This window comes from Ambystoma mexicanum, chromosome 8 (assembly GCF_040938575.1).
Source record: "Ambystoma mexicanum isolate Mex_15411 chromosome 8, UKY_AmexF1_1, whole genome shotgun sequence".
Taxonomy (NCBI): domain Eukaryota; kingdom Metazoa; phylum Chordata; class Amphibia; order Caudata; family Ambystomatidae; genus Ambystoma; species Ambystoma mexicanum.
In genome coordinates, this window is record NC_090929.1 from 684,212,284 (window position 1) to 684,235,470 (window position 23,187).

The following is a 23,187-nucleotide window of genomic DNA, read 5'->3' on the forward strand; positions in this document are numbered from 1 at the left end:
TGATATGTGGTACTAGAGGCTAGAGAGGCATTTTGGTGCTGCCAGTCTAGTCATTCCTCAGTTTGGTATGACTTTTTTTAACTGGGTATTTCGGATAAAGCAGTCCTGCTAAGTGTAATTACCTGGCTAGACTGGCATTTGGGTTCTGCCAGTCTAGCCGTTTCTTACTGCGGCACTGTATATTTTTCTGGGCATCTGTGATAAAATTATGTTATGATATGATAAGTCATATATAACACACTTGTACACAAGTGTGTTTAGGCACAACAAGACAAGAGAAGGAAAACTGAGGGAGGACAAAACAAATGATATTACTAAGCTTTGTGTCATTCAGATCGTGCAAGTGCGAGAACGAGAAGTGCAAGGGGGAATGGAGGGGGGAAGTGCAAGGGAGAGGGGAGGGGAAAACAGGGCAGCAATACTCTGAGTAAGTGCCACCAGGGCAGCGCGGCTCTGGGTAGTGCAAGGAGAACAAGGTACTGTTACTGTAGGGTTACAGTTACAGCCCCTAACTGCGTGGTAGGCCTGGAGGCAGTGCAAGGGTGACTGATCAAGAAAGAGCCTGGACTCAGTGAGACAGAGGGTAGCCAAGCAACCAGTTGGTACAGCGGACAGATAGGTCAGCAGGGGAGGGAGAGAGAGAAAGCAGAGAAGAGGAACGTTTTGAGCTGCTTCCAGAACTTCAGGTGGTCCAGCTCAAGTTTGGGAGGGTCAGGAGGGCCATTTTGGAGGGAGGCGCCTGCAGGGGAGAAGGATCTACCCCCCACTCTCTGCCTGGAGAAGTAGCTAATCCTTAGGGCTCGAGAAGGAAGGTATTTTGGATGATAGTGTTGGATGTAGTGCAGATACCAGCACCAGAAAGCCTTGTGGACAATGAAAAGGGTCTTGAACTTGATACTTGCAGCCACCGAGAGCCAGTGGAGAGATTTCATGGCTGGAGAGATACAGTCCCTGGGCTTGAGGCCAAGGATAAGTCTTGCAGTCCTGTTCTGGATTAGTTGCAGAGGGTGGAGAGTAGAGGAAGGCAGATTGAGAAAGTGGCTGTTGCAGTAGTACAGCCTAGAGAGAACCAGCGCTCTGGATACAGTGAGCTTCTGGGGGAAAGTGAGAAATGGAAGAGTCCCTTTGAGGAGGTGCACCTGGTAGTGGGATTTCTTGGCGACATCTGAGATATGAAGAGAGAAAGAGAGAGTGGAGTTGAAGATGACACCAAGAATGAGCGAGAGAGGAGAGTAGCCTGAGGGGAGCCTGAAGGAAAGCTGAGTGTCATCCGCATACCACTGTAAGTTAGAGGAGAATGTAGAGATCAGGTGGGTCAAAGGGGCCAAGTAGAGGTTGAAAAACCAGGGTGAGAGGATAGAGCCCTGGAGAACGCCACATGTAGAGAGAGGTGGCGGTGTGAAAGGGACAAATTTGGACCTGGGAGGGGTGGTCCAAGAGGAAGGAGGTCAGCCACTCCAGGGCCCGATCCATGATGCCTAGGTTCTCACAGAGTCAACTGATCAGGATGGCGTGGTTGACCGTGTCGAAAGCAGAGGACAGTTCCAGGATGATGAGGACAGAAGGAATGTTGGAATCAAGGTTAAAGATCATATCTTCACAGGTGTTCAGGAGAGCAGTTTCCGTGCCTCTGGCGGCTCTTAAACCAGACTAATGGTCATGGAGACAACCAACAGATTCAGTGTGGAGTATAAGCTGGCAGTTGGCCAGCTTTTCCAAGAATTTGGCAGAGGGGAAAAGTTCCAGTGGCAAAAGAATGAGGGGAAAGTTCCAGTGGCAAAAGAATGATTACAGAAATCGGCCAAGGCTGGATCGTGTCAATGTGGTCCTTGATGGCTCTGGAGGAGCAGGCGAGCACCTGTTTCGACGACACTTCCATAGATGGGACTTGTCTAGAAACCTTGTCAGGTGTTAGAGAGAAAGAGGAGAAAGGAGGAGGAGAGGGAGAGATGGCCAAAGGGGGCCGAGAAAGGGAGAGGGAGAGGAATAGGAGATAGTGGACAGGATGTCCTGAGTTTTAGCAGAGAAGCGAGAGGCCAAAGCCGTACAGAGGTCCTGTTGAGGGAACAGGAGAGGTAGAAACCGCAACAGGATTGGCCAGTTCCTTGCAGATTTAAAAGAGTTTGGCTGTGTTGTTAGAGGCCGTAGAGACGCAGGCTTGAATGTGTGCTCTCTTCTTGATGAGTCTTATTGCTTCGACTGGCATTTTGGTTCACCCAGTCTAGGTATGTCTTAATGTTTCTGTAATGTTATTATGTGTATACACTGGTCTACATTGTGCAGCCAGTGGACATGTTTTCATTGTGGCATGGCATTTTTAATATCAAAGCATTAATGTTCATGTGCACTGTTGGTGACTTGCATGTTTTGGATTGCTGTTACCCTACACAACAATAGCAAACACTGTGGCTTTTTAGTCAATTTTTCTCAAAGTGTGCTGTATATTGCATTAAAACACATATTTCTATCTTTCTCCTAGTGCAGTGTGAGGCATACCCCTTCAGCAACACGTTTGTGCGTATTGCGCAAGCATGGTAATCTAGGGCGGCCCAGAGTGTGACGCGACTTGTGATTTGTTGCCGAGTTGGGGGGGGGCCCTCAGCATGGCTTGCAGGGGGGCCCCCAGAGGTTGTGTTACGCCACTGATACAAGCCAGTTTTTGAAATCATGCATATTTATTTACGTCATTCCCCACATCAGGCTTATTTGTTGCATCATGTGTGTCTGTTTCATCATGCCCTTGGCACAACAAACCTCTCTGTTAAAGCATGCTAGTGTATTCCATTATTCCCTTTACTACTTCAGGTCTGTCAGTTACATTCTGCGTGCTTCTTATATAATACTCTTTGTTTCATTCATCCTTCCTAGGCCAACGAAATGAGTGCCATTGAATTGGCTAACAAGGCAGTTGGTGCCAAAGACGAGTATGCTTGCTCTTTTTGCATAGACTTGCATAACGGCCTGGCAGTTAAGAGAACATTAGATTGATGGTGTGTGCAATATAAACAGTTCACACAAATGAAGACTTCAATCTGATGTCTAGGAAGATGTTAACTAGTAATGCAATATAATGTAACGTAGTCGTCATGTATTTATTTATTTATTTATGTATTTATTGTTCGCTTTTTAGGCGCTTATACAGCACGTCATTTCTGTTTCAAAGCACCCACAGGGCAACATGGGGGGTTTATTAAATACACTGGGAGTGGAGGACAAACCTACTATGCCTTGTGAGTGTTCAGAACGTGCAAGTGTAGAAGGGAGGGGGAATAGGATAGGTCCTGGGGTGCTCATGGGTGAGCAAAAGGCGAAGTGCAATGTATAAGTGCGAGCCTCCAGGGTGGACGGTTTGCCGAGGCAAGTGTTGAGGACAGCCAGAAGTTGGGGGCGATTCGGTGTGGGAGGTCAGGGCCCTGAGGATGCATAAGGGCCCTGGACAACAAACAAGCAACTGTGAGATTAGCAGAGGAGAGAGGGGGGAAGGAGGAGGCAAAGAGGAAAGTCTTAAGGAGCTTCCGGAATTTAAGAAAGTCCTGCTCAAGACAAAGAGGGAAGGGGAGGGTGTGTCAAAGAAGGGAGGCAGCTGAGGAAAGTGATCGACCTCCTGCCCTCTGTTTAGCTAAACGCTTTACACACATAGGGCCTCATTACACGGTAGGCGGTAAGGGTTTACCGGTACCGGTAAACCCTTACCGCCTTACGACAAGGTCCCTTTGCGGGTTGGAGAATTTAACGCCTGCTTTTTGCAGGTGTTAAAAACCAACCCGCAAAGGGACCAGGGAGCTAATTTGCAGCACCGTAATTAGCGCCTTCCCCATTCCCATAGAGCCCTATGGGGCAAAAATGGGAATGGGGAAGGGCAATGGGGAAAGGGGAATTACCGCCCCGCCAACCTTGGAATAGGGCGTTAATTCCCCTTTCCACCAAGGCGGTGCCGGTATTTTACCGGCATGGATCTAAGAAGTCTCCTGGTGCCAATGCGTGTCGGGAAAATGTATTGAATACCCAACCTGTACCTGTGGAGGTGGAAAGGAAAATAAGGTTGGGGAGAAGGAGGAATGAGGAAAATGAGGAGCGGGTTCCCTAGTGGGATGGTATTTGTATACATCTAGAAGATGGTTTAAACTTTTGTATCTACTTGGATGTGTGGGCTGCTGAGGTCAGTGGATTGAGAGAGAGGTACTGATAAAACAAGAAGGGTGAACCTGTAATTATCCAGTATTTTGCCCTGGTCTATCTACTTCCTTGAGGTACAAGTAAAGTGTGCGTGATTGTGTGATGGTCGGCGGATGTTCCCAAGCCACCCCTTGAGCTAGCAAAGCCCTTACGTTGTGACACTGCATGCATGTGGTTACAGTGTTGCCTGCCTACCTGGGAAGCCAATGTTCTTGTCACAACGTCCTTGCTTTACTAGTCTGTAGAATGCCACAGGGTCGATCCTTTAACATGCTTTTGTATTTATAGCCAAGATGTGTTGGATTGCCTCTTGGGGAATTATGATTTCATTTTGCTAATGACATTGGCGGTGTCAATGAGTTTAGGTGGCTGCGTATCTATTGTAGTATGTATTTATTTATTCCAAGTGTTTTTTTTAGCACTTTACGTCTTAGCGCTTTACTAAAATTACATGAGGTCGGTAAAATAGTGATGATATGATGTATTAGATGGTAACGTGATTATATCGAATAAAAAAAAACTAATAACATTTATGTCTAAATGTTTATAACGAAAAAAATACAGATTTTTTCAAACGTTTATTTAGGCCATACTCCCCCCCCCCCGAACCCCACCTTTCCCTTCATTTGTAATCCCACACCAACCCCCTCCCCACACGTTTTAACCCTTTACCCCACCCCATGTATATACTTTTTAAAGTTCGGTATTTTTTCGTTATAAATGTTTACGCATTAATGTTAATTGTTATTTCCTATTCCTTTAAATCACTGCATACCATATTATATAGCAGAACAAGTAAAACAACGAGACAGAAATAAGCTATAGAGGAAACCAAAGACAGAGGGGAAACATGGCAAGATTGTCTAAATTATCTGTAGATTTAGCATGAGACAAAGGGGTTTTTGAGACAACATCTTGACTGAAGGAAAAAAAAGCAGCAGGGAGAGAAAAGTGCAACCTATCAATTTACCACAAAGATCTATGACCTTAACCGCCAGTAGGTCTCACGGACTTACAGCACGATTTTGAGTGTTGATACGATGGAGCGAGTCCCCTTTTCTGGACTCCATACCGTTAGCGGTAGTTCCGAGAAGTAAATTCGATGATTTTTGACAGTAAAGTGTATGATTTCTCTTCAGCTTTTTGCCAGAGGTACATCCTCCACCTAGCTGCCAAAACGCAAAGTTTAGTGGTGTGGTAATGTAGGTGTAAAGTATCTCTAATGTAATTGCTACCTCGTTACCACCACATTTTGCTACCGCTCGGTAATCATGATGAGGCCTGTTATCCTCAAAAGGGGTAACAACAATGCCGGTGGCATGCCCAACCACATTAATGCTGTCATAGGTCATGCAAGCACAACCCTCAAACAGTGCAGGAGGCAGTGATGAAAATCCGGGGCCTTCGCAGAGAATATACCGCCAGGGGTAGGCAGCGTTATTTGTTGCGACAAGTAGAGCCCTCGTGTTTTCCCCAATAACACTTGCTTGTGTAGTGTAGTTTAGTGTAGTGTGGTGAAACACAGTGTAATTCTATTCTTCAGCTGTGTTGGCCTGCTTTGGTGGGGAGGCAGGTGAGTTCCTCTGCCAGCACGGGCAAGGGCCAGGCTGGTGGCAAGCCAGCTGGCAGTTACGTTTCCTACAAGGAGAAGACGATGAGGTGCAAAGAGTCACGGTTTCTTTGGTGCCTTTCATAAGAGGTGTTTACATTTATGGCAACACTTTCTGCAAGCTCGTGGAAGATAAAATAACAAACGTAATTGTACCATTGTGTGTGGCACTATCAACTAGTATGACTTGTCAGTTAGCAAAACAATTATACATCCGGGACTTGCACTTTGGTTTTCTAAATTTTAAGTAGCTGTATATTCATCACATCACGAGGAGTGACGTTGGCAATATTACATTATAGATAATGCATATTGGCGAACTTATCTAACTTCTAATCACCAAGACTGGGGATCGAACCCATGTCGTACCTCAACATCTTCTTTGCAAGGAAAGTGCGCCATCGGAGCTATCCACGGCGAAACAGAAAGAAACGACTGTGGATAGGTGACACGCACTATGGGGCCAGAGTGTGTGCCTGTCTGGAGGGTGCTGGCAGGCAGAAAATTCACGATACACTTTCTTCACAGCAGGAGGCATGGCTGTGCATGTGGCAGACCAGCTGGCTGTGATAAGGCTCCAGCCAGGACAATGAGCAGGGAAAACGATCCAGGTCCCTCCTGGCCCAGTGCCTTTGAAACAAGAACCCTGTTGATTGATAGTGTTTTCAGATATGGTGCCCTCCCTCTCTGATGCCCACAGAGCTCCGAGGCCCACCCTGTCTCGCTGTGCTCTAGGGGGGGAAAGGCACAGGCTCTCGCAGTTCCCTTGGGCGTTCCCTTGGGCTGGCAGGGAGGTGCCGAGCCGAGGGAGAGGGGGTCTGAAGTTTAAGAGCGTTATTGTTCCTGCAGCCAGGAATTCCTTGCCCATATAAATCAGGCTAGTCCAAGGCATACTTAGCTGTGTGAACAGGTTTCATTTCCTGGGAGACTGCCCTCCAGTCGCCCTCCTGTCACCCTCCACTGATCAGAGGTGGACCCGGGAGGAGTTCACCGAAGGGGTAGGGGAAGGAAGGCCTCAGACCTCCCTACTGCATGCGCTGGGAGGCCCTGGCCCACAGGGCTCTCCTCTTCGTTGCACATTATCAAGGTATTTAGGTTCACGAAAGCTTCTTTCGGATTCTGCCATGCCCATATTACACGCACTCTCTATCTTCTGCTGATCCCACTGGCACTATTTCAGTCTGTCCGTCCACCAGCATCACAAGACCCCACACAAAGTATATAGACCCACAGAAAACGAAACGCACAAACAAATATAGGCAGTGCATTAAGTGGCCCGGGGCTAGCCCTGGCCAAGCCCCAGCAGTCTCTAAAAAGTACCCTGGAGACGGGGCTCTGCCGTAGCTCCCCCACTAGCAGCGACCCCTGCAGCAAGTCGTTGACCACGCACGCAGTGAAAGGGCTGCCGGCAGGGGTCGGCGCCGCAAAATAAGAAGAAAGGGGAGAGGCGAGTTCTGTAAAAATGAATGCTAGCAATGCGCCCTACTCTCCCTCTGACCGCTTATAAAGGAGGGACAAGAGGAGTCAGTGCCTCTTTGTAAAAGGTCAGTGGGCGAGGCGGGTGCCTCGCCAGCATTAATTTTACCTGAACCACCTCTCCTTTTGCAGGGGTCGGCACCTGGGATTAAACAAAAGATGTGGGTGCAGCAAAATGAATGCAAGCAATGCTCCCAATGCTCCTCTTGACCTGTTATAAAAAAATAAAACGGCCACCTCTAGTTCAGCTCCCCTCGAGCCCCCCCCAGTCAACTATTTAGACATATGAGCCACACCTGTATTTCTCATCCCACTTAAAGCACCAACTATAGGTGTAAAGAAGACACTTCGCCATTCAAGATACCTTGGGGGAACGCGGCAGGCCTTTAAAAAATGTGACCTGGCTTAAATTGCTGACATCATTGCAACATGCCCTAAAGGGGTGGCCCCTTTCCTTAGCTTTGTATTGGGGATGAGGGTCTGCATCCAGCTGGATAGGGCCTCATCCTTCACAAAAGACCCCATTGCCTTTCGGCAGCCCAATGCTTGGCAGGGTTATCCCAGATCCTCTTCCTCTTGACTGCTGTTGCCCATGTCACCCTCTGACTGGGTGACCATTCTTATCCAGGGATAGTACTGGGCGTTTGGCCCCTCTAGGTAGATTGACATTTGACCAAGGGAATGGAGTTAGCTTTATTTGTGTTGGGGTGTTCTGGCGCCCCCTACTGTTGCTGACCATCAAGTGTTGCTTTTCCGCTAGAGCAGGCTGCAATCTTATCTGGATTTAACATCTAAATGCACCAGACCGCAGCTGCTCTCTAGGACATGCGATCCGATAGCACAGCGAGTAGAGCTCTTACTTTGACATCTGTGCAGAGCCTGCTAACATAGGTTCGAATCCCGGCAGTGCCAAATTCAGCCTTTCATTCTTCCGAGATCAATAAAAGAGCACCACACACTGCGGCTAATAATAAGCAGCGCTCAGATACCTAAGGGTTTATAGCGCTAAATTATTATTATTATTAGTAGTGATGACAATGGGAAGTTATGAGTGCCACATATTCGGTCTCAGCTCATCCACTTTCGCCTTGAGTGATAGTATACCACTCGCCACCAATTGTCCTGTAACTTGATTTATTGAACACATTGCTTTGTGTTAAATTCGACCTTTTCAACCTTGTGAATTGTCAAGTGGAGACACAGAAATGAAATGGCAGTGCTGGCTTGTAATTGTTTATACTACACGCATTAGAAACTTAAATACACATGTAGATACTATGCTCTAATGCCAATATGCTTGTGTGATAAAGGACATTCACAGATTGGTGGTCACATCACGTCAGCACTGGTCTGCGAGGTTCGCTGTCACTGGTTATGCAGGGCTTGAAGTGGGCCGGGGCTAGCCAGGTCAAAGTCCCACCAGTGTGTGAAAACTGCTCCTGAGCTGGACACTGGTCAGGCTCCCCTCAGTCCTTCATGATCAGCGAATGTGTATAGTGTGAACACTCACACTCGAAGAGACTTGGCAAAAGCATGATCTGAAGAGTAGGTTGCATGCATCCACTGCTTTTTACATTTGAACCCTTCATTCCTTTGAGCCAAGGTGTTTTATTAGTGTGGGCGGCTTCCCAGGCACAGGATGATCTGTTCCCAGCCAATGCTCAGAGAGCTCTGTGCCTGAACATCTGTTTCATGGGTTTTGCATTTTAAAAAAATACATGGGGCATCTCTGCAGCAGACACCGAATTGAAAGGATAATTGGGAGTATTGTTAGTAGGATGCTTCATAATCCGTCTTCATGTTGTGTGATTAGCAATGCGATAGATGGATGACAACTCCTTGCTGAGTCAAACAATGATTTCAAATGGGTTGCCTTCCTTTCGTTATCTTTATTTAAACTGAGTGAGGATCAAAAATCTACTATCTTGTTCTTTGCTCAAAATGCTTGTATACCAAATTATGCATTTTTAGGTTGAATTATTATGTGATTATTTAATTTTTCAAGATATCTCTATGAAGTTAAATATTATTTTATCCCTCAGAAGCCAAACATTACTCCATAGCTGAGCCATCTAGCGCTGGAGAGGCATCTTGTCAAATACCCCAATTGCAGAGTGTGCTCAAATCACGGCTTCATCACTTAAGGCCACAACCCCTTGTTAGAGCCCTCCCTCGCTTTCTTGTCCCACTTAAAATACTGTCTGCAAGTCAAGCGCTTTAATGCTGTCAAGATTGACTGGGCCTTTTACTGTTCCAAAGATGAAATGTGTATATATATATATATATATAGAAAAAAAGGAGGAAAGAACGAATCGCACTCCCGCAGGCACAAACATGAATGCCAGGTTCAAAAGGTTCGGAAAAAACAAACAGACACAGTATAGGAATTACTGATGTCTTTAATGTTTTAATAAGTTAAAAAACAAAAGCATCGTGCAAAAAACAAATGCACGACACATAGCAGCACATAGAAGACAGAACAACAACAGGACGCCTAGGGGCAGCAGCCTGCAAACAACGCGTTTCGCGCTATACTAATATATATATATATATATATATTGCACAGCCACAGTAGTGGCTGCGTAGTTATGGTTAAGTTGCTAATCCCATAGGAAGAGCACTTTTTTGGGTGGCTCATAACTTCGCTCCCCCTGGACGAATGCACACCAAACTTTGCAAAAGAAGAATATGGTGCACTCTGAATCTTTTTGCAAAGTTTGATGACATTGTGTCCGGGGGGGAAGTTATAGGGGGGGTCCCAAAATTTCTTTTTTTCCCATAGACTGAATGGTGGAAATACTTTGCGCAGGCCTACAGCTCAAACCGCTGGAAGGATTTTCACCAAATTTGCAGCAAGAGCAGCAGCTTGGTCCCGAAAGCGTGCTTTTGTAAATTTGGTGAAAATCCGTCCAGTAGTTTTTAAAAAAAATGATCAAAAATGGTCTGAAAAAATGAGTGATATCTGTGTCCGCTCTGCGGACACACTTCCCTGTTCGCTCCGCGGGCAAGATATCGATTGGCTAATCGGTCGCGTCATGTCTGCGGACATGTGATGCATTCGCTGATTGGATGGTGAAGAGCGTGAAGTGTGTCAGATTGTTCCGATGCGCCCGCCATCTTGGATCCGTGTTTTGGTGTCCACGGACATCGCCGCAAACACATATTAAAAAACACAACATTGCACTTGTTAAACTTATTAAATACTGTCTGGGGAGGTGAGGGTTGATGAGGATGGGATATGGCAGCAAGAAGCAAAAAACGGGTGTTTTTTTGTCACGAAAGTCATACGGTACATTTGGAGGTGTGCCACAATATAATGTGCGTAAAGTACAGGCGAAGGACTAATGTGTCTGTGTTAAAATGTATTTAAAATTATAATGGAGTCAGACTGCCACCTCCTAGAGTCTGGCATCTGAGGCAGCCACCTGCAGTGTCTGATGGAAAGAGCGGCCCTGCACGTGTGTGAGAATAAGAGTTCTCATGGATGCGTTGAACCATGTTGTTGCAAAGTGAGAATGTATTTAGATTCTGAGTGAAGGTCACCAGCTTTGAATTTTTGGTTGCGAGCTAAGGAAGCGCACGCATGGGACACAAAGTATAAGGTTCAATTGTTTTGTGACCTTGAGAGAAAGGGACTATTCCGTAAGGAATGCAATGAGAGGAGGTTTGTAATAATGAAAATTTGATAAGGTTATGCATTCCAAAAGTGTGTAAGGAACACGTAAATTCAGTTCATGAAGAATCTTTGGTGCGAGCGCAGTGAGCGTTACGGTCTGACTTACGCCAAGAGAATGGAAATAGTGAATATAATGTAAGTTTGATTTTGACGACTGTATACCGGAACGAGCATTAACTTATTATTATCTGAAGATTAATTTTGGTTTATATTCTATTTGTTTGTTCTGTGTTTCTTATTGCAATGTAACGCAAGTACTATCTTTCTGTGTGGTTGTCTTTTTTACGTGGTTATGGGGAGTGCAGGATCGAGGTGCATGTAGACTATAACTAGATTCACCTAGGTTCAACGCTAATATTTCATTAAAATGTCATGTATGACCATATAGAATTGTGTATCAGTTTCCACGTTGTTTTCTCTTTGTTGAGATTGTTTGATGTGTGTGCTAATCGCTAGTTTAAACTCTATGCTGAATTAAAAAGTCAATAGATACATTGTAATAAAGTTCTGGTATTGATACACATTTTCTGTTATGTTTTCCAAATAACTACCTCCTGCCTTTCTGCGATTGTCATAGATTCCAGATGCCAACTGACGGCTTCTTCAATCGGCAGCTGCACATAGTTGTCAACGCCTGGATCACAGTGACTGTTTTTTGGGACGATCGCCCAGGGCCAATGTGCCCGTACGCTGCACTAGCGATTAGGAGTAACATAACATCCTTTATGGTGGTCTAGGCCCAAGTTGATGCAGAAGCCCTGGAATTCACTGTGCGACCCAAGCGGTTCTTTTATCGAAAACGAACACTTTGTCTAAGGAAAAAGAACGTGTGCCTCACGATTAACATTTTGGATCACGAGCGAAGAAACAAATTTGCAATTTGATTGAATATGGGAATAGTCGGATGTTCTCAGAGGGTTTATTGTGAAATAAAAGTACTTTACAAATTGTACAGTTTTATTGTTTTCTTTTAAAGTACGGTTTAATATTCCGAATTGTGACGTGCTGTGTTGTTAGTCGATATGTGTTGATTTTGGGGTTCTGCATCACGTCACGTAGGTGATTATGGGCGCGTTTGGCTACGCTGAAGAGGAACGTCACCGAGAAAGGTGTAGAATATCACTAGGGTTGGTGATGTGAGGGTCAGGGGCGGGGCATATGATTTAGTGATGTCAGGGCAGTTTACCTTAGGCAGATGCAGCAATGGATAAGAATAGCACAAGATGGGCATGCTCTGCTGCCAGATTTCGTACGTTTTTAAAAGAGGAAAAGTGAGGTAAGGTGAATTGGAAATGTTTGCGATAGATCAACATATGTATTAAAATACATGGCTGAACTCTCGGGACAATAATATTTTCTGAGCATTGCACTTGTGAAACTTGTGAAATAATGTTTGGGGAGGTGAGGGGTGATGATGATGGATGGGATATTTCTGACGTGATTTCGAATGAGTTTACAAAGTATGGTGAGATTTTGTGCATAGCTTATATGACGAATGTATGTGCATTTATTTGACAGTTTTGAAAAGAAAAAAACGTGGGTGGATTTCCAGCAAACTTGCGTAAGGCGCATTGGCAAGGATCGAAAAGCAGGGTTTTGCAAATGTGGCAGTGTTTTCTTATTTGACAAGTGTCATAATGTAGTTAAAAAAAATAGCGGTATAGCTTTAGTGACTGAGGGCTAGGCTGTAGCCACGGGCAGTGGCCAGAATGTCCGGGTCATGGAATAAGGTCATGATCCGGACAATGTGGCTACTGGCCATGACCAGAAGGGACAAAACATAGGATTAAAGTGGCCATGTCCACCTGGGACTGGCTTTGTGGTAAAGTTATTCGAAATTAGGATAGATTTGAAAGGGAAGAAAAATGTGCTTGTGGTAATATGGTCATAGGGTTTTCTTTTTGCCTTTTGCAGGCTGCCATGGAAAGCGAAGAGGGGCCCTGTATGGAACCCCCACCTTCCCTTTCCATGGTGGCCATCTTGGAAAAGGATTTTCCTTCCTAAACCGGGACGCCAAAGGCGTTCTGGTGTAGGACGAAAAATCCTCTTTTTTAGTACCACGGGTTACTGCTTTGGGAACCTAGGCTGCTAATGGCCTTCATCCCCCATTTCAGGGGCTGGAATGGGGGGTAATGGTCCAGAGACCTCATTATCCACCCTCGCTTCGCTTGGGCTGATAACTTGGGCTGCTGGGCCGGCATCCACCATTCCAGTCCGTGGAACGGAGGATGAATGCCCCAATATTTCCATTAGCATAACACAAAATGCAAATGGAAATGTTGAAAATCTTATTGAGTCTAAGTACTTTACTGAGAAATATAAAGTAGATGGAGTCTATGCGTTTTTTTTAGTTCTATTCTTTAACTGTGAAAGGTGGTTCCTAAAGGAACATTTATTTTGTTTTTGGATAGATTTTTTTTGGCAGGAGAGCTTAGAACGAAAGGTGGGGAGGGAAATGAGGGAAGAGGCACCAAACACTAATATGGAGGGGCAGGTGGACAGGGGAAAATGTTGCGCGTGTGTTATTTCTAAGGTAGGGGGCAGTGTTTCTCATGCTCCTTGATTACAGCAGTGGTGGTGTCTCTTGGGGAGGAGGGATGGCCTTAGCTGATGCCATTTTAAGATAAATAGCAGTTTTGGTAAAGGTTTGTACTGTGTACTAGGTTGTTAATGGATGAGTAGGAATAGGTGTTGGAGCTGTGCAAGGGCAATTTTTGAAGTTGAAAGTTCCTAGATCAGTAGAAAATGCAGTTCCAAACTGTCCGCGAAGCACAGATTTTATTGTGAAGTGCGTATGGGTTCTCGGACACGTCATCATGCTCTGCACCAGCATATGGTCATGTAGCACTCTCTGGAAGGTCTGCAATGAAGTCAGATGTTCGTAGACATTATGGTTAAGTTGCAATAATAAAACCCTATGAAATTCAATGAAAAAACCTTGTTATGGGGACGTTATGGTTAACTTGGACTAATAAAAACTTATGAAATTCAGTAAAAAACGTTGTTAAAGGGACGTAATGGTTAAGTTGTGCTACTAAAAACCTATGAAATTCAGTAAAAGAACTTTGTTAAAGGGATGTTATGGTTCCAAGTAAAACCGAAAACCCTGAAATTCGCCAGTTATGGTAAGCTATGCAACCATAACTCACGCCACCACCGTGCACTGCTAAGACTAACACCCAGGACATCAACTTCGCTCCCCCTGGACGGATCCTAACTAAACTTTACAAAAAAAAGTATATGGCCCACTCTGAATTTTTTTGCAAAGTTTGGTGAGGATTCGTCCAGGGGGGGCAAAGTTATAGGGGGCGTCCCAAAACTTTTTTGTTTCCCATAGACTGAATGGGGAAAAAACTTTGCTCGTGCCTACAGCCCAAACCGCTGGACGGATTTTCACCAAATTTGGACCATGAGTAGCGGCTTGGTCCCGAAAGCGTGCTTTTGCAGATTTGGTGAAAATCTGTCCAGTAGTTTTTTAAAAAAATAACCAAAAAGTAGGTCATGAAAAATTAGTGATATCTGTGTTCGGTCCGCGGACACACTTCCCTGTTCGCTCCGCGGACAGTCTCCTGATTGGCCAATCAGTTTGCGTGGTGTCCGCCGACAGGCAAGGTGTTCACTGATTGGACGGTGTGGAGCGTGAAGCGCGTCAGATTTTCGGTAGCGCCCGCCATCTTGGATTCGCGGATGTCCGCGGACAGCACAGTGAAACTTGGTTCAAAATCTGTATTTAGTAGAGTGTGTTGGTGTGTAGGAGTGTTTGGGGAGGGTGGGAGAGTATGAGATAGGTTGAAAGTTGTGTTTTTTATGTGGTAGACGTTCTTGTTGTGTTCGATTTGTCTGTGGACGCTGCCCGTATTGTTCGTTGTCAAATTGAAAGTGTTCTAAAAACTCTCGCGGTGTCCTGAAATGTTCGTAAATAAAGAAAATGGGGGTGTTCTGTGTTCTAAGAACACTCGCAGTGTCCTGAAATGATCTAAAAACTCTTGCGGTGTCCTGAAATGTTCGCAAATAAACAAAATGGGGGTGTTCTGAGGACGCTGCCCGTATTGTTCGTTGTCAAGTTGAAAGTGTTCTAAGAACTCTCGCAGTGTCCTGAAATGTTTGTAAATAAACAAAATGGGGGTGTTCTGAGGACGCTGTCCGTATTGTTCGTTGTCAAGTTGAATGTGTTCTAAGCACTTTTTGGGCGGCTTATAACTTCGCTCCCCCTGGACGGATCCTCACCAAACTTTACAAAAAGAAGTATATGGCCCACTCTGAATTTTTTTGCAAAGTTTGGTGAGGATTCGTCCAGGGGGGGGCAAAGTTATAGGGGGGGTCCCAAAACTTTTTTGTTTCCCATAGACTGAATGGGGAAAAAACTTTGCTCTTGCCTACAGCCCAAACCGCTGGACAGGTTTTCACCAAATTTGGACCAGGAGTAGCGGCTTGGTCCCGAAAGCATGCTTTTGCAGATTTGGTGAAAATCTGTCCAGTAGTTTTTTTTAAAAATGACCAAAAAGTAGGTCATAAAAAATTAGTGATATCTGTGTTCGGTCCGCAGACACACTTCCCTGTTCGCTTCGCGGACAGTCTCCTGATTGGCCAATCAGTTTGCGTGGTGTCCGCCGACAGGCAAGGTGTTCACTGATTGGACGGTGTGGAGCGTGAAGCGCGTCAGATTTTCGGTAGCACCCGCCATCTTGGATTCGCGGATGTCCGCGGACAGCGCAGTGAAACTTGGTTCAAAATCTGTATTTAGTAGAGTGTGTTGGTGTGTAGGAGTGTTTGGGGAGGGTGGGAGAGTATGAGATAGGTTGAAAGTTGTGTTTTTTATGTGGTAGACGTTCTTGTTGTGTTCAATTTGTCTGCAGACATCACAGGTGTTCTGAAATGTTCTAAATAAACTGAATGGGGGTGTTCTTAGGACTCAATATGTGTCTGTTTTGTTCACAAGCAAGCTGAAACTGTTCTAAGAACACTTGCGGTGTCCGGAAATGTTCGTAAATAAACAAAATGGGGGTGTCCTGAGGCCGCTGTCAGTATTGTTCTCTGGTAAGTTGAAAGTGTTCTAAGAACTCTCGCAGTGTCCTGAAATGTTCGTAAATAAACAAAATGGGGGTGTTCTGAGGACGCTGTCCGTATTATGTTCGTAAATAAACAAAATGGGGGTGTCCTGAGGACGCTGTCCGTATTGTTCATTGTCAAGTTGAAAGTGTTCTAAGAACTCTCGCGTTGTCCTGAAATGTTCGTAGAGGGTGTCCTGAGGACGCTGTCCGTATTGTTCGTTGTCAAGTTGAAAGTGTTCTAAGAACTCTCGCGGTGTTCTGAAATGTTCGTAAATAAACAAAATGGGGGTGTTCTGAGGACGCTGTCCATATTGTTCGATGGCAAGTTGAAAGTGTTCTAAGAACTCTTGCGTTGTCCTGAAATGTTCGTAGGGGTGTCCTAAAGATGTTGTCCGTATTGTTCTCTGGCATGTTGAATGTGTTCCAAGAACACTCGCGGTATCCTGAAATGTTCGCAAATAAACAAAATGGGGTGTTCTGAGGACGCTGTCCGTATTGTTCGATGGCAAGTTGAAAGTGTTCTAAGAACTCTCGCGTTTGTCCTGAAATGTTCGTGAATAAACAAAATGGGGGTGTCCTGAGGTCGCTGTCCGTATTGTTCTCTGGCAAGTTGAATGTGTTCTAAGAACACTCGCGGTGTCCTAAAATGTACGCAAATAAACAAAATGGGGGTGTTCTGAGGACGCTGTCCGTATTGTTCGTTGTCAAGTTGAAAGTGTTCTAAGAACTCTCGCGTTGTCCTGAAATGTTCGTAGAGGGTGTCCTGAGGACGCTGTCCGTATTGTTCATTGTCAAGTTAAAAGTGTTCTAAGAACTCTCGCAGTGTTCTGAAATGTTCGTAAATAAACAAAATGGGGGTGTTCTGAGGACGCTGTCCGTATTGTTCGATGGCAAGTTGAAAATGTTCTAAGAACTCTCGCGTTGTCCTGAAATGTTCATAGGGGGTGTCCTGAAGACGTTGTCCGTATTGTTCTCTGGCAAGTTGAATGTGTTCCAAGAACACTCGCGGTGTCCTGAAATGTTCGCAAATAAACAAAATGGGGTGTTCTGAGGACGCTGTCCGTATTGTTCGATGGCAAGTTGAAAGTGTTCTAAGAATTCTCGCGTTGTCCTGAAATGTTCGTAAATAAACAAAATGGGGGTGTCCTGAGGTCGCTGTCTGTATTGTTCTCTGGCAAGTTGAATGTGTTCTAAGAACACTCGCGGTGTCCTGAAATGTTTGCAAATGAACAAAATGGGGGTGTTCTGAGGACGCTGTCCGTATTGTTCGTTGTCAAGTTGAATGTGTTCTATGAACACTCGCGGTGTCCAAAAAGGTTCGTAAATAAACAAAATGGGGGTGTTCTGAGGACGCTGTCCGTATTGTTCGTTGGCAAGTTGAAAGTGTTCTAAAAACTCTCGCGGTGTCCTGAAATGTTCGTAAATAAAGAAAATGGGGGGGTTCTGTGTTCTAAGAACACTCGCAGTGTCCTGAAATGTTCGCAAATAAACAAAATGGGGGTGTTCAGAGGACGCTGTCCGTATTGTTCGTTGTCAAGTTGAAAGTGTTCTAAGAACTCTCGCAGTGTCCGGAAATGTTTGTAAATAAACAAAATGGGGGTGTTCTGAGGACGCTGTCCGTATTGTTCATTGTCAAGTTGAATGTGTTCTAAGAACACTTGCGGTGTCCGGAAATGTTCGTAAATAAACAAAATGGGGGTGTTCTGAGGACGCTGTCCGTATTGTTCGTTTTCAAGTTGAAAGTGTTCTAAGAACTCTCGCGGTGTCCTGAAATGTTCGTAAATAAAGAAAATGGGAGTGTTCTGAGGACGCTGTCCGTATTGTTCGTTGTCAAGTTGAAAATGTTCTAAGAACTCTCACGTTGTCCTGAAATGTTCGTAGGGGGTGTCCTGAAGACGCTGTCTGTATTGTTCGCTGGCAAGTTGAATGTGTTCTAAGAACACTCGCGGTGTCCTGGAATGTTCGCAAATAAACAAAATGGGGGTGTTCTGAGGACGCTGTCCGTATTGTTAGTTGTCAAGTTGAAAGTGTTCTTAGAACTCTCGCGTTGTCCTGAAATGTTCTTAGAGGGTGTCCTGAAGATGCTGTCCGTATTGTTCGCTGGCAAGTTAAAAGTGTTCTGAGAACACTCATAATGTCAGAGGACATTAAAAGTTTCCATAGGCCATAGTTGATATATTTGACTCTATGGGTGTGATATGCTGTGGTGGTTGTGGCCAGGGGATAGAGTGTTGGGTGCATGGCCATTTGGCCATGCACCCAACAATCTATGCCTTGGCCACAACCACTGCAGCATATCACACTTATAGTTGCTTATAACTTTGGGTCAAAAACAAATTTATAAGGAACAAAGTTATAAGATACTATGAGTGTGATATGCTGCGATGGTTGTGGCCAGGGCATAGAGTGTGTAATATACTTACTGTTTGGTTTAGTAACTGGAGTACATGTATTTCTTGTTCATTTCTGTGATAAAAGAAAATAGCATGTTAGTATTAGTATTTTGTAATGACTTATTACATTGTATAATCAACATTTTTTTTTGACCCTCGTATTTAGTAGATTACAAACCAGAGTGCTGTGCAGTTTGCTCAGTTTCTGTGTTCATTGCTAAAATCATTGGGTCTGTGGGAGAAAAAAAAATCCATGTTGGATTAAAAAAAAACCTTTTTCTGTTATGCTACAGTTTATTTGTTTGTTTGTTTTCAGTGTTCACTTCTTGTTTCTGGCTAATGCTTTATACATTGGCTTGTTGCATTTTTTTGGAGCAGTAACATATTATTTATTTGTTTGGATATTGTAAAATTTTGGAGCAGTTAGATACCAGTAGGCGTATTCTAACTGTCTATTTTGTATATATATTTTAGTGGTATTGATTTATCTGTTTGGATATTGTTAAATTTTGGGACAGTTAGATACCAATTGGCGTATTCTAAGTGTCTATTTTTTATATATATTTTAGTAGTATTGATTTATCTCTTTGGATATTGTTAAATTTTGGGACAGTTAGATACCAATTGGCGTATTCTAACTGTCTATTTTTTGCTCTAATTTAGTGGTATTCATTTATCTGATTAGTTGTTGTCAAATCTTTGGGCAGTTAGATAGCTTTTGGAATATTCTAACAGTTTATATTTTTTTACTACAAGTTTACTTAAGGTTTAAGTACAGTTTAGTTATCAAATTTTGGTTTTAAGAACATTAAATAAGCGTTTGTAAGATTTGCTGGTAATCTTTGCTTTAGAGTAATGGTACTATCATTACATTCAAACCATCCACATTTTGTTTTATATATGCAGTGTAGTGCCCTGAATTGGTTGTGGCTCCTGTGTGGTAGATTATACCTATTGTTGTGAAGGTTTTCTTACCAAGTGATATTTGACCATGTGTGAATCCAGTCAGCTTGCAGTTGTTTTTGGTACCATCTGCATTGTAACTTAGAAGCATTAGTATTACGTATTTACTATGTGTTTGTATTACTAACGTGGAGCAATTATCTGAATTGCAGGTAGAACATAATCTACCATGGTTTGCATTTTGTACAAGTTGCTGTAATGGAATGGATTCACAATTAGGTATTGATATATATACGAAGCGTTCATTGGGGATTTGTTCTTGTGTCACATTGTTGCAGAGAGTGCATGTATGTTTCCACATGTATGAAATCTGGAAGATTTCATTTATAGGTATGTTTTTGTTTTCCAGTACTTGTAGTAAGTACATTAGAAATTCTTGTGGATCTTCCTGTGAGTTTATAGTGAATTTCACCATTCCAGCACTTTAGTCCAATTCTTGTCTTATTCCATGAACACTATGGGGCCAATTCATAGAATTCGGCGCACAAATGGCGCACGCGGCTGGCGCACAGTGTGCGCGTGCGAATCCCTGCGCCAGCCGCGTGCGCCAAAACCCATTTCCGCGCACAGCGTATTCATGGATTCCAGCCACCAAAACCAGCCGTGGCGCATAGTGGCGCAGCGACCTTGCAGCAGCGCCAGTTACGCCCCCAAGAACGCCTTCCGCGCAGGGAAAAGCCATCAAAATCCCCAATCCAGCGCAAAGGGCTGCGCTAACCCTGTACCAGCACGGCAAGCGGGCTACGTGTATTCCAGGGGTTCACGTGAAGTCACTCACGCGATCGGGCCTGGGGGAGCGGGCTACGTGTATTTCAGGGGTTCGCGTGAACTTTTTCACGCGATCGGGCCTGGGGGAGCGGGCTACGTGTATTTCAGGGGTTCGCGTGAACTTATTCACGCGATCGGGCTTGGGGGAGCGGGCTACGTGTATTTCAGGGGTTCGCGGGAACTGATTCACGCGATCGGGCCTGGGGGAGCGTGCTACGTGTATTTCAGGGGTTCGCGTGAAGTTCCACACGCGAATAGCCTGGGCGCGTGTATTTCAGGGGTGCGCGAGAAATTCTACACGCGAATAGCCTGGGCGCGTGTATTTCAGGGGTGCGCGAGAAATTCTACACGCGATTTCAGCAGGGTACGTGTATTTCAGGGGTGCGCGAGAAATTCTACACGCGATTCCAGCAGGGTACGTGTATTTCAGGGGTGCGCGAGAAATTCTACACGCGATTGGCCTGGGTACGTGGATTTCAGGGGTGCGCGAGAAATTCTACACGCGATTTCAGCAGGGTACGTGTATTTCAGGGGTGCGCGAGAAATTCTACACGCGATTTCAGCAGGGTACGTGTATTTCAGGGGTGCGCGAGAAATTCTACACGCGATTGGCCTGGGTACGTGGATTTCAGGGGTGCGCGAGAAATTCTACACGCGATTTCAGCAGGGTACGTGTATTTCAGGGGTGCGCGAGAAATTCTACACGCGATTTCAGCAGGGTACGTGTATTTCAGGGGTGCGCGAGAAATTCTACACGCGATTGGCCTGGGTACGTGGATTTCAGGGGTGCGCGAGAAATTCTACACGCGATTTCAGCAGGGTACGTGTATTTCAGGGCTGCGCGAGAAATTCTACACGCGATTGGCCTGGGTACGTGGATTTCAGGGGTGCGCGAGAAATTCTACACGCGATTGGGCCTGTGCGAGTGGGGCAGTGTATTACGTGGGTGTGCGGGAAGTTGAAGAGGTGAATTGCCAGTGTGGGTCCTCCCAGGTCTCCCCTCTACCCCCTCCACGACCTCTGCAGGCAGCCCACACCACAGGGGACTACCCTGCACCCCTAGTCATGTCCCGCAGGCAGCACATCCACCATGGGCATGCCCCCCAGCCAAGCCACATGTCCCCTTGCACCCCCACCCCCCAGCAGGCCCCCACTCATGTCCCCTTGCACCCCCACCCCCCAGCAGGCCCCCACTCATGTCCCCCTGCACCCCCACCCCCCAGCACTGTGGGGCACCTGCCAGCAGGCCCCCAACCATGTCCCACTCATGTCCCCTTGCACCCCCACCCCCCAGCAGGCCCCCACTCATGTCCCCTTGCACCCCCACCCCCCAGCAGGCCCCCACTCATGTCCCCCTGCACCCCCACCCCCCAGCAGGCCCCCACTCATGTCCCCTTGCACCCCCACCCCCCAGCACTGTGGGGCACCTGCCAGCAGGCCCCCAACCATGTCCCACTTATGTCCCCCTGCACCCCCACCCCCCAGCACTGTGGGGCACCTGCCAGCAGGCCCCCAACCATGTCCCACTCATGTCCCCCACCACCCCCACCCCCCAGCACTGTGGGGCACCTGCCAGCAGGCCCCCACCCATGTCCAACTCATGTCCCCCACCCCCCCACCCCCCAGCACTGTGGGACACCTGCCAGCAGGCCCCCACCCATGTCCAACTCATGTCCCCCACCACCCCCACCCCCCAGCACTGTGGGGCACCTGCCAGCAGGCCCCCACCCATGTCCAACTCATGTCCCCCTGCACCCCCACCCCCCAGCACTGTGGGGCACCTGCCAGCAGGCCCCCACCCATGTCCAACTCATGTTCCCCACCACCCCCACCCCCCAGCATTGCGGGGCACCCTCCACCAGGCCCTCGCCCATGTCCCATCCATGCCCCCCTGCACCTGGGTCCCAACAATCCCCAATCATGTCCGTAATGGCCATCCTCCCCTGCCAAAAGGCCCAACCAACTATCACATCCACCCACATATCAAAGGCAATTACATGTTACACACCCAATGTAAATAATGCAAATGAACACATGTCTGTCACACACAATGGCTGCAAGTGAATGTTAAAACACCCAACATGACATGCATGAAAGCAATGAGATGATACGACACATTGAAGGATGAAAGTAAAAAGTATTGAAAGTCAACTAGAATGGAAATGAAATGAGAAAAACCACAAAGAAAAACAACAAAAAGAAGATGAATGTCCATGAAAAAAATCCAAAAAATCAAAAAATCCATAGAAGAACCATTTACAAGACAATCCCGGGTCCATGAGCCCAACCAAATGAAACCTAACTATGTCAACTAACTAAAAACTGAACTATATACAAAAAAGTGGCGCATTGTCCAATCGCAACCAAATAAAAAAATAAAATTCAAAGGAAACCTACCACTAACTATATAACTATATACAATGGCAGCGGGCAAGTCCTGCGGCTCACTCTGTGATGTTGCCGGCCAGGGCATCATCGAACTCCATGTCGATGTCCCGGAGGCGGGACTCTGTCCTGGCCCCGAGGTCTCGCAGGGTCAACCCCGTGTCCACCTCAAACTCCCTGCGAGCTTCCTCGAGGCACTCAGCCCGCCTCAACGCCCGACGCATGGAGAACTCCGCCCTGACCATGGTGAGCCGCTCCTCTTCCGCCCGCTGCCGCTCCGCACCTATCCGCTGGACCAACTGCTCCCACACGGAAGACACTGCCATCCCAGGGTTCTCCTGCCCTCCGGCCGATGCCTGCCCCTCTGATCTTGATGGCCCGAGCCATGATGCCTCCCACGTCGAGCCTGCTGCTGCCTCCGACGCCACTGCCTCTGCCAGCACGACGGCATCCAGGCTGATGGAATCCACCGATGCCGTTGTGCACGTGCCCTGCCAGATGATGCCGGCACATCCTCCATCTGCAGGGGGACAGTTGCTGGTGTGTCCACCCCTGCTGGAACAGTAGACTCCCGACTGGGATACCATCGCTCCACAGCCCAGCCCCAGGACCCAGTTGCCCACCCACGCCTGCCTCGGGGGTCGCCATGTCGGGGCAAGCACCATCTGAGACCAGTGGCGACCCCCAGCC